Genomic DNA, 13,920 nt, shown 5'->3' on the forward strand with positions numbered 1-13,920 from the left:
CCAAATTTAATTGGTTCAGTTTGGTTAATTTTAAATTCAATTCGATTCGATTTTATATTTCGGTAAAATTGATTATTCGGTTTTTGGTTCAATTATAAAGAAATTACATTTTGATTAACCGATCTAATCGAATTATATAATTAATTAATAATTAAATATAAATTATATAATTTATAATTAGGGTTCCATAATTATTATATGATTAATAATTAAATGTGAATTAAATATTGAAAGCATACACTCATTTTTTCTCCCATAATTAATTATAATTTGATTTGGTTAAATTTGGTTAACCAAATTAACCAAAAATCTAATTCGGTCGGGTAAGAAGGGTAGTTCGATCGGTTCAATTATGATAAATAGATAACCAAATTTTTTCGTTTAATTCGGTTAATTGGCCGAATTAGTTGAACCGGCCGATTGCACACCCCTAGTTTAGGTTACTAATTAATCATCTCTATATATCACGTGTTAGGTGTATAATTTTAATTTGGATAAAATTTAGCAACATCTCCTAAATTTTTAAAAAAATGAAATTTCATTTTTTGTGTTTTCAAAAACTATTACAAATTTTCCTAAATTTTAATTTTACTAACAAAATAAATTTTTCATTAGTTGATCGTTAATCAACCATTATCTATATGTGAAAAAATTAAATTTAGTCATAATAAAATTATATTTTAAAATAACACATGCTTAATAAATTAAATTGAAAACATAGATCAACATAATGTCTTCAAAACTAATTAAACGATTCGAATACCTAATTAATTCTCAAATTAACTGATCAATCCAGTCCAATTACTTTAAATCAATCAATTGACATCAGATAACAAAAGGAAAAATCTATTATTATTTCAATTTTTTTAAAACATATATGTAAAAAAGTTTTAATAAATTATAAAAATACCAAATAGTTATAATACTACAAAATATTTGTTTGATTAATGTGGTTTTCATAGAAATTTAATGAGTGAATACATCATAAAATAAAAAAAACATAATTCAATATTTTAAATTCAAGTAACTTACCAAACATAGTGTTAAAAAAAAAAAGATAAACTAAAATTTCAAAATTCATTGTTTATAAACTTAAATTAGAAAATTGGATGTTAGTTTTTCTCTGTGTAAAATATTAATGCTAAATGGACAAAAAAAAAAACTCAAATTTAAACTAATTGGTTGATTAATGTTCAAAAAAATTCACTGAATTTTACTGATTTTGTAACGTCCCAACCCTCTAGGTGGGCCCAGAGTGCTACTATACATACATAACATGCATATCTATGATACCATACATATACTACCCACTCAAATAAGGGAAATCGGGTGTTTCATACTGAACTTCACGAATATACACAGTGGAAAACATAAACATACATTATCTAATAAACTTACCAGAGTTTCTAACTGTTTCCTCGCATACATCCATAACTACTAAAAACATAACTTGCTATTACAAGCCTCAAAAGATATCCTGGCCAAAGCCTAGTACATATACAAGAACTTACATAAACTAGCAAAAACACTATGCGCCAAATTCCCTCTAGAAGTCTAGGACCGGTTTCCTATAGGATCTGAAATAAGATTTGTATATTGGGGTAAGACACTTCTCAGTAAGGTAGATCACATTACATTATGTGTGTGACAACATGAGTTTATTCTAGTAGAAATCAATTACACATTTACATGATTCACAAACCTGTAATATAGAAGATATGTATATATAAATCCTACATAAGATAATTTGACTCATTACAAGCGAAAGTCCCCGAGGTTGGGTAGGGTAGAGGCTCATACACTGTACGATCTCTTGGCTCGGTACTCAAAGCTATAACTTTGCCAATTTTATTTTTAAATCAGGTATATGCCTAATGAACTCATCTCAGCTTTGAAACATCATATCAATACCATTTACTTCCCTCATGGTATGGGTTGTGTGTTTATAATGCTCTGATCTAGACTTGGGGGCACCCGGCTAGTCACGCTACTCTCTTCAATCCAACTTGGCCCACACCATCCTGGTTTGTGATCAACTAGTGGCCCTCCTTACCAAGTCGACTAGTTCGATACCCACACTCAAGAATTACGTGTGGTTACACTGTATCTCTTATGCTGGCAACGATACCGTACTTTCATGGTAACAAGCTTTCTCAAGCGATTCATATATCATATATATACAATTTATATCGAAAGCATAGTAATATGTTTTCATTCATAAAGCATTTAAGTAGTTCCAATATTTTTCACAATTCATTCATTCATTCATTCATTCATTCTTTGATTCATTGGTATAAACCGGCACACTCAGCTCTCGGTTTAACCTTGGTACATACATCTCTCGGTATTTAACTAACATCTCTTTTCTACATTTTCTAATTAAATTTGGAACTCTAGTTCCCATATCTCATAATCATATTTCTCAATTCAGTATATTTCCATTTAACATCTCATGTCACACTCATTTGGTTTAAAAAGCATTAGCATAGCATATGGTTCGAAAAAAAACAATTTAAATCTAAAAAAAGAGTTTCGCACCTCCTACTTTAGGTTTAATACAAAGAAATGAGTTTTAGGAAAAATGGAGGTTGTACTCCAAAACCCTAGTTTTTACCAAAACTGTAAAATCGAAAAATCAGCTATTCCACCTGGTGAAATTTTCCAAATAAACAGTCATATCGTACATAGTATCATAACCTACAGTTCTACAGATTTAGATTTCAAAAATAACTGATATAAACAAATCCCCTTACTTTTTTACGAAAAAATGAACTTGAATGGCTCGAAACGGAAAAACCCTAGAAGTTCCAATCGATGAAAACACGTATATTTGCTAGACGATGGATGATAGAGACAATTAGGAAGCAAGGAAGAGTTCGGAAGAGTCTTATGGTGAAAAAATTCTGAAACCCTAGGAGAGGGAAGAGAGAGATTTGAGATCCTCTAAAAAAATGAGCTTAAACTTATTTATAAGTGAGCAGGCCTAGAGGAAAACCGGCGACGGTTTCCCTGTCTCCACAAAATCATCGTCTGTTTTGTGGTTGACTCGCCCTATTGACCCAAAACCGGCGACAATTTTTCTCCTGCTTAGAAAATCGTCTACGGTTTTGGTCCTACTAGCTCAAATACTTCATTTTCCTTTATTTCTCTCTTTTATATTATTTTTCTTTTATTTTTCGGGTTTGCTTCCTACAAATTTATTCATGTTACTATGTTATTAGATATGATATTCAACCAGACCCAAAGAACGCAAGTCACAATTTAGTCAACCATCTTATTTGAGCCAATTTTTTAAGTCATATTTTATTTGAGATATATTTAATCAAATAATTTTCATGAAATGTATATCGCAAATATTTTGTAACAATTTAATTATTAAATATTTTTAAAAATTATCAGTATTATTTATTTATTTTTTATAATTTTAATTTTTAAAATAATAATTTAATTATGTTATCATGCTTATATCAACTTATTGACCTGACTTAATTGATAGGTGTTCAATTTTACTTATAAGTTTAATTTGAAAACATATTGTAATCAAATTTTTCTAACTTAATTTATTAAATTAATAGTATTTTTTTAATTTATCTTATCAAAATTGAGTGGAAGAGTAAATTGATAATTTTTTAAGTATAAAACTAATTTTTTCACTAAATTGACTAATGGTCAATTAACGAAATGTTCATTTTGTCAATAAAATTAAATATTAGGGGAATTTAATGATAGTTTACAATAACTTTAGGGGTGAAATGTCATATTTTGAAAAGTAAGGTATTGGATTTTACCCTTTTAAATTTTAAATTTGAATTTAACGAATTTTTTATTTTTAAATTTGAGTGATTTGTAGCACTTAGGGTTCTTTGAGAGCACTGAGAGAACAACCGTGGAGACTATGACACCCTGTGAGGCACTGTTGAACCGTTCGTTCATTTCTTGAGTGTTGACATCAAACTTTGAGTTTATGGAACTCAACTTTCTCTTTCTTTCTGGATTTTCTTTATCTGCTAGTCTTGGTTCTTTCATTTGCTAGCCTAGAGGTGATGTCTAGTGGGAAAATATAAACCTAGGTCTTGTAGCCTACTCAAGATGTGAAAATTGAGCCACCCCTAGAAACAAACTTAGTTTATGGACCCCTCTTTGAGCTTAAAGTCCCATTAGTCATATGAAGACATAAAAAGTTGTGAAAAATGTCCTAGCTGACCATAAAAGAAAAATGATAAAAAGAATGAGCAGAAGAAAAAGAAATGAAAAATATGTAGAGTACCTACTTTATATATGAAAAGGTCAAGCTAGGGACACAACACATGATTCTACAAGACTCTTCAACTGTTTGATGCATGATTTGTATTCACGATTGGTATATAAATAAGTCAATCTAGGGTGGTCTAAATTGTATGTGGAGAGTAGGTGAGAAGATCCTAGGGTGAAAGACCCGACACCTCATGTTTGGCTAGATCCCATTCTGATGAGACTAGTTTACTCCATGCTTAACATCAGTTCTTCAAAATATGTGGGATGTTTGATCATGACATTCTTCCTCACATATAAGAGCGAACCTATCTTTCTTGAGTGTTTTTTAGGGTATACTAGTGAGTCTGCGTCAAGAAAACTTTTCTATAGGTTTCTAAGGGTATCTTGAGTGTGGCAGATCATGCACTTTACATATGCCTTATGATGCAACCTATCTATGCTTGAATTTACATGATAATATTAGCTATGAATTGTAAGTGCTGGGTGATTCTCTATGAGTGTATTGTTTTTTATGGCTAGGTATTGTAGAGACTTGCATGAGTAAATTGCTACGGTGTATGTATATAATGGAGTCATGTATGAAAAGGCCTACATGTAACTAGGTTATATTCTTGCACGTAAAATGGTATGACTGTGTCGCATGCAATATTATCTGATGTTCACTGAGTTGGTGTTTGTAGTTATCACCTTGGAAACCCTCACGAGACTACAACTCGTCCACTAGGATCAACCTAGGGGTTTAAAGCCTTGTTGCATACGGTAAATGAAACAGTGTTTCCCACAAAAGAGGAGGTAGACAGGATTTCCTTAGTTTTCTTAGTTTTTGCCTTACTCGAGGACTAGCAAAGTGTAAGTTAGGGGTTGTGATGAGTCCTTAAAATGCATGATTTTAGGCCCTCATTTACCTTTGTTTTTTCTTCTTTTATTATGTATATGCCCTTCATTATTATATTTTGGAATTATGCAAGATTTGTTCGTGTTTTAGGAAAAACAGATTAAAACCGAGGAGTTAAGAAATACGAGAAGCCAAGGGAGTATTTGGGATACTTAAAGATTAAATCAGCCATCTAGAAAAAACTCCTAATGCCTCAACACACATAAAAGAGAAAAAGACTTTGGTCGATCATATGGTGCGACCAACTAATGCAAGGGGTGACCAGGGCAAAAGTTGTAGACCCCAAGGTTCATACTGAAGATGAAATGCTGCAAGGTTCGACCAAGTGTTTGACCATGTGACCCTCAAGGGCGACCAAGTTGAGATACTGAAGCTTATTGAGCCCAGAAATACCGAGAGTCTCAATCAAATGCTCGACCATGAAGACCTTGAGGGGCAACCAGGTCAAGTTCTTGAGTTGAACTGAAGATTGAAATACTGAGAGTCTTGACCAAGTGCTCAACTAGTAAGACCTTGTGTAACGACCCAAAAATTCAAACCATTTTTTTATATAAGTTGTAAAGCTGAATTACTCTAATACCCCTGATAAAATCTACTATAATATCTCAATCCCAAAGTGGGCACCCAGAAGCCCATGTTCATAAGACAACACACCTATGCAGCGGAAAACATAAAATTACATAACCATAATTATAATACCAAAATTAAGTGTTTCCCCAAAATGTATGTATATATATATATATATACATATCACCCTAGCAGCATCCACCAAACCTCCTAAGATCTACTAAAAAACACATCTCCCTAAAAACACTTACCTTTCAGACAAGGCAGTACAAATGTCCTCTCTATCTTCGAGCCTAATATACTTGCCTAACTGGATCACATGAAATGTGATAAATTATTGGGATGAGACAACTCTTAGTAAGATGAAATATGCTATTACCAATGTGTGGCAACTGAGTTTACATGAACAATATATTTTTAATCAACTGAAACTGATATAACATGTAAAATAAAATACAATATAACTCACACCTATGTAGATTAAAATACATCTGTTCTGAAATTTCTATTTAAGCATACTTTTAATATCTGTAAGTATATTAGCTATTTTCTGTAAAACTGTATACATATATACATAACTGTGAAAACTTCCCAGGATGGCTATATGTCATGATTTTACCCCTCATGATAGGGTTGTGCAGCCCATAGGCAAGACTTAACACTGGCTGGCCTACCAAGATAAGTCAACTGAAACCTCTATCATCAGATCAGCCACCTCAACTCGGACTACTGGGGAGTTTGCAAGCTCTCCTAAGGCACGATCGACTACTCATAAAATTCACACACTATCTAAGATATGTGGTTGCACTCTGTACTAAAGTAGTTGCAGTACCGTGCTCTGTAATCTGATCTATCCCATCAGGGTCTAATAATTTATAATACTATTTAATATATCTTACTATTTTACCATGATTTTGTTTCAACTGAATTAACCATAACACTGTAATATCTAATCTGAATAAATTGTAATATTTGAGTAAACTGTCATATCTGAATAAATTGTAAAATCTAAATGTTATGGTTTTGTAATCTGTATATCATGGTATTCTGTAAATGTTGTAAAACATCTTTCTTTGTATATATTGTAAATCATGATTCTGTAAATTCTGTAAAACATCTTTCTGTATATATACTGTAAATCATGATACTATGAAAGTTATGTAAATTCTATACTAAACTGATATTTCTTTATGCCACACAATTAAATAAATAAAACTCATGTACTATAATCTCTATATTTTTGATAATAAAGATAATTTATAATTTGTATAATTTTCTTGAAAACACATAATTTCATATCTTAAAACATCTAGAATTCATATCCCAAAATACATATATTTCACTGGTAAAAATTCCTAAAATTACTAACATAGCATATTTCCCTTACCTCACTGACTGGGAGGCCTAACTCCAACTTTATTCTTACACCCGCAGCATACCAAACTCCAAAACCTTGAAATAATGTACATTTCCTAATTCAATCAACCCAACTCAAAATAACAATTGTACTCGCCTTTTCCCCAGGTTCACATATCTTTTTTATCCATAAAATTCTAAACTACTAATTATTTATCGATGTTATATGAGTTCCTGAGAAAACACCCGTTGGGATCCTTAACCCATGCCTATGTTGTTTGGAAACCCAAACCCTAAAATCATAACACCCTAGTTTAATCAACTCAACTGCAGTATATTTCCATCTAACACAAGATTTGGGTTCAGAAAAGCCTACTAACTATATAAACCCTAAAATAACTTACTTATCTTGATTTTGGGATGGTGCCTGAACTTCTCAAACCAAAATTCTACTCCAACTAAGTTATAGAGAATCTCCCCGGGATCATCGTAGTAACTTCTGATCGTCAAAATGGGAAAAATCGGGGCCAGAATCGTAGAGAGAAGTGAGGGGAACTGAATTCTAGAGAAAGAAATAGAAAAAGGAACAAAATTTCTCACTGAAATGTGATTTTCAACTATATATTGGCAGTTGTCCATGTGGCTTTGTCGATGAGACATGTGGACTCGTCGACGAACTCCGATGAACCGAAGAAGGGAGTTCATCGACGAACCCATGAACCTCATCGCCAAACCTGAATGTTCTAAAACCCTGCTCTCTTTATCTCTTCGTCGCCAAGACATGTGTCCTCGTCGACAGGTCAAAGAAGGCAGTTCGTCGACAAGCTCAGGGCACTCGTCGACGAAGCCCTATAGATTCCCCTTTTAAAAATTTCTTTTTCCTTCTTTCCTCCTTTCTTTCCATTCCTTTACTCTTTTCCTTCATTAATTTCATAATTTAAATTTTTCAGGTCTCTACATTCTCCCCTCCTTATAAAATTTTGTCCTCGAAATTTACTATATGTGTTATACACCATCCTTTGAGGAAAATTTGCTACTTATTTTATTAATCACCCTCACTTATGGTGGAGGAAAACCATGATTACAATTATGATTTTGGGAGATTACAAGTATACATATAAAAGAAAATTCTTCCAAAACCAAAAACATTACCTATCCTATAATCTAAAATACAACTTATATACTAATTACCCTACACTGTATATTCGATACTGATTAAACAATACTGGCTTTATCAGAACTACTACCTTCCTTTTCTTTACTAATATTGATCCTCACTAAACAGATATGGATACCTTTGTTGTATTTCCTCCTTAAGCTCCCTTGACACCTCCTCTACTACATGATTCCTCCATAGTATTTTCACTAACAAAATTTTCTTGGTGCACAACTCCTGTTCTTTTTTATCTAGAATCTGCACTGGTGTTTCCTTATATGCTAAAGTATCTCTAAGCTCTATCTCCTCGTAGCTGATCACGTGGGAAGGATTTGAGATGTATTTTCTCAGTATGGAAACATGGAATACGTCATGAATCCTGGATAGAGCTGGTGGTAAAGCTAGCATGTAGGCGACTGAACCTACTCTCTCAAGTATCTCGAATGGGCCAATAAACCTAAGACTCAGCTTACCCTTCTTCCCAAACCTCATAGTTCCTCTTAGTGGTACTACTCTTAGAAATACCTGATCTCTCACATCAAACTCCAACTTCCGGCGGCGAGTATCTACGTAGCTTATTTGTAGACTCTGAGTTGCACTGATCCTATTTCTAATGAGTCAGACTTTATCATAAGCCTGCTGCACCAACTCTGGTCCCAGAAGTCGCCTCTCACCCATTTCATCCCAGTATAGTGGAGAATGACACCTCCTACTATATAATGCCTCATAAGGTGCCATCCCAATGCTGGTTTGGTAGCTGTTATTATACACAAATTCAACCAGCAGCATATACTGGGTCCAACTACCCTCGAAATCCAACACGCATGCTTGTAGCATATCCTCAAGTATCCGGATCGTCCTCTCTGTTCTGCCCATTAGTATAAGGATGAAAGGCTATGCTGAATGATAACTAAAACCCCAAAGCTTCCTACAAACTCCTCCAGAATCGCGATGTAAATTGTGGGTCTTGGTATGAAACTATGGATACTGGAACATCATGTGGTCAAACTATCTCCTGAATGTATAACTTTGCCAGTTTGTTCATAGAGTAGTTGACTTTAATAGGAAGAAAATTAGTAGTCTTTGTCAGTCGGTCTACGACCACCCAAATAGTGTTCTGCCCATGCAACTCCGGCGATAACCCTATAACGAAATTCATGGATATATGATCTCACTTCCACTCAGGGATGTGGAGTGGCTGCAACTATCCCACCGATCTTTGGTGCTCAGCCTTTTCCTGCTGGCACGTCAAACACTGCTCCATGAACTCAGCTATTTCCCTATTCATGCCGCTTTACTAGAAGGATTTCAGAAGGTCTCGATACATTTTAGTGCCTCCATGATGCACTGTGTAAAGGGATCTGCGTGCCTCATCCAGGATAGCCCTCCTAATCTCAGCATCTGTAGGAACGCACAGTTTGGTACGGAACCTCGGAGTTCCATCATCTAAAACGCTGAACTCCTCCCCCTGTCCGTTCCGCACATAATCTATCAGCTCTACCAATTTTGTGTCATTCCTATGAGCAGCTTTGATCCTCTCCTACAGAGTAGGCTATAACACTAGGTTGGCAATAAATATCTGATGATCATCCTCTAGTAGCTCCACATCGAGCCTCTCCAAATCCATCTAAATTGAATGCTAAATCTCCACTGCTAACAATGTTGCTCCCACTAATTTTCGGCTCAGAGCATCAGTCACCCCGTTTGCTTTCCTTGGGTAGTAACTGATAGTGCAATCATAATCTTTAATGGGTTCTAACCATCTTCTCTGTCTCATATTTAATTCTTTCTGGGTGAATAAATACTTCAAATTTTTATGGTCAATGAAGATCTCACATCTTCCACTATAAAGATAGTGTCTTTAGATCTTTAGAGCATATACCACTATAGCTAACTCTAAATCATGTACCGGGTAATTCTTTTCATACTCCTTAAGCTGCTGAGAAGCGTAAGCAATAACCCTTTCATGCTGTATCAACACACACTCGAGTCCCTTCTGGGACACATCACTATATATAACAAATCCATCCTCTCCTGATGAAATAGATAATACCGGTGCAGTGACCAGTCGTTGCTTCAACACCTGGAAGCTCTGCTCAAACTCGTCGGTCCATTCAAATCTTATATTTTTCCTTGTGAGTCGTGTCAGTGGACCCGATAATCTAGAAAAATCATCCACAAAACGCGGTAGTACCTTGTCAAACTTAGGAAACTCCTAATCTCCTATACATTCCCCGGTCTCACCCAATTCACCACTACTTCTATTTTACTCGAATTTACTGATATGCTATCCCCAAAGGTCACATGCCCAAGGAAAGTGACCTGCCTCAGCCAGAATTCACATTTCTTGAATTTAGCGTATAGTTTCTTTTCCCTTAATACCTGCAATACCAGCCTCAGATGATCCTTGTGCTCCTCAAAACTATTCTAGTAGATTAGTATATCATCAATAAATACCACAACAAAATGGTCCAAATACTGATGGAACACCTGATTCATTAGGTCTATAAACACTGTTGGTGTATTAGTCAATTCGAACGACATTACCAAGAACTCGCTGCCTATACCTGGTTCAGAAAGTTGTCTTCAAAACATCCTCTACTTTAACTTTCATCTAGTGATATCCCAACCAAAGGTCAATCTTAGAATAGACCTGGGTCCCTTGGAATTGATCAAATAAATCATCAATTCTAGGAAGAGGATATTTATTCTTGATTATCACTTTATTTATCTCTTTATAATCAATGCACATCCTCATAGTCCATCTTTCTTCTTCATGAACAGGATTGGTGCTCCCCAAGGTGACACGCTAGGCATGATAAATCCTTTATCCAACAACTCCTACAACTCATATTTCAATTCTTTCAGTTCAGCTGGAGCCATTCTGTAGGGTGCTTTAGATATCGGTGCCGACCCTAGTAATAATTCCATGACAAAATCAATCTCTCGATCTGGTGGTAAACTAGGTAATTCCTCTAGAAAAATATTTGGAAATTCTTTGACTATTGGAATATCAACTTGTTGCAATTCTTCCTTTGGCATCTCCTTTATATAAGCAACATACCCCTGGCAACCACCTTGAAGCAGCCTCCTCACCTGAATAGCCGAAACTAACTGTTGCGAGGCGTGCACACGTGATCCCACAAATTTGAATTCCTGCTCACTTGGGGGTCTGAAGATCACTTCTTTTTAATGGCAATTAATGCTAGCGTAATTAGCTGCCATCCAATCCATACCCAATATCACATCGAACCCCTGCATGTCTAATACCACAAGATCGGCTGGTAATACTTTCTTTTGAATGCCCTCTAGATAACTTTTAAGTACCCTCCTACATCTCACTACTGATCTAGTCGGCATGGCTACTAACAACTCAACATTTAACAGTTGTGCCTCAACCCCAGATAATTTAACATATCCTAACAACACAAAAGAATGGGTGGTACTTGAGTCAAATAAAACAATAGCTTTATATGGTAAAGTAATAAGAATACCTGTCATAACGTCTTCGGCAGCCTCAGCGTCTCCTAGCATTAGTGCATAAACCCTCGTTGGAGCTGTGTTCCTCTGCTGGCCTCTTCGGGGCACCTGATAACCTCCCTGGAATGGTCTAGGAATTGGTGCGTGGGTCAGCGGTCCCTGACAAGCTCGAGCCATATGTATGAATCTCCCACACCGATAGCGGACGTTCTTTTTTAGCCGGCATTCTCCCGTATGTCTCTGGCCACACCTAGGATAGGTGGGATAAGTCTGCTCACCCTGAAAACCATGGTGTCCCATCATATGCCTCTGACCCCCACTGTACCGGTTTCCTCTCCATGAGCCCGACTGGAACCCGCCTGAAATACCTGGGGCATGGACCTCTTCCTCTGGCTCGATGTTCCCACATCCCTTTGATTGCTACTGTAGCCCTGTCCACCAGTTCAGAGAAGTCCTGCACCTTTAGAACTGCTACCTGTTTATAGTTGTCTTGCCTCAAGCCCCTTTCAAACATTCTTGCCTTTTTAGCCTCGTCTGGTACTATGTAAGGAGCAAATCGAGACAGCTCAATGAACTTTGCTGCATACTACTGAACTGTCATTTGCCCCTGGGTCAAACTCAGAAACTCCTACACTTTAGCCTCTCTAATAGTGGCAGGAAAATATTTGTTGAAAAATACCTCCCTGAACTAGTTCCAAGTCATAGCTACTAATATAAGTCTCTGCTCCTCCAATAATTTCGTAGCCATCCACCATCTCTCGGCTTCGCCTGTCAACTTATATGTGGCATAGAGGACCCTTTACTCATTGGTGCAATGAAGCACCGTTAGTACTTTCTCAATCTCCTACATCCAGTTCTCAGCAACTACAGGATCTACTCCTCCTGAAAATGCTGGAGGGTTCATCTTGGTAAACTTCTTTATCGTACACCTCTGGGCTACATACAAGCCTCCCTGCTCCCTGGAGCTTCATGCAATCTTAACTATAACCTGTTGAGCTATGTTGCACAAAACAGAATCTAAATCCCCGTCGCCCATGCTAGAAGGCCCTGCACCATCATTGTTGCTAACGTGAGCACTACTACCTCCAATGTCCATCCTACAATAATACCAAGTTATTCTAAGAATCTGAACCTCATAATGCTATTCTTACATTAATCTAACTAAAATATCCTTATACCATCTATTACTAATTTAAGGTCTAGTCCTACCATATGGAAATAGAACCGACGATAGTTTACTATGGTTTTCCTAAAGTCGTCACCCCAGGAAAATCACAGAAACCACCTCAAAGTTTCTGCTTCCAGATTGTAGAATGGAACCCTAAATTCTCCTTTTAATTTCCCAACATTAACTCACTAAAATTCTGTTCTATCCCAATCTCTATCCTTCTCAAAATTCTGTTCCTATATTCTGGTATTGTTTTCCATTGTACACTAGAGTCTGCATAACTTAACAACCTAGACTCTGATACCAAACTATAACGACTCAAAAATTGAAACCATTTTTTTTATATAAGCTGTAAAGCTAAATTACTCTCATACCCTGATAAAATCTACTATAATATCTCGACCCCAAAATGGGCACCAAGAAGCTCCTGTTCATAAGACAACACACCTATGCAACGAAAAATATAAAATTACATAACCATAATTATATTATCAGAATTCAGTATTTCCTAAAAATATATATGCATATATATCATCCCGACAGCATCCACCAAACCTCCTAAGATCTACTCAAAAATACATCTCCCCAAAAACACTTACCCTTCAGACAAGGCAGTACAAATGTCCTCTCTATCACCGAGCCTAATCTGCTTGCCTAATTGGATCACATGAAATGTGATAAATTACTAGGATGAGACAACTCTCAGGAAGACAAAATATGCTATTACCAGTGTGTGACAACTGAGTTTATATGAACAATATATTTTTAATCAACTAAAACTGATATAACATGTAAAATAAAATACAATATAACTCACACCTATGTGGATTAAAATACAACTATTCTGAACTTTCTATTTAAGCATACTTTTAGTATCTATAAGTATATCAGCTGTTTTCTGTAAAACTATATACATATATACATAACTGTGAAAACTTCCCTAGATGGCTGTATGTCATGATTTTACCTCTCATGACAGGATTATGCAGCCCGTAGGCAGGACTTAACACTAGTTGGCCTACCAGGATAAGTCAACTGAAACCT

This window comes from Malania oleifera, chromosome 2 (genome assembly GCF_029873635.1).
Source record: "Malania oleifera isolate guangnan ecotype guangnan chromosome 2, ASM2987363v1, whole genome shotgun sequence".
NCBI lineage: Eukaryota > Viridiplantae > Streptophyta > Magnoliopsida > Santalales > Ximeniaceae > Malania > Malania oleifera.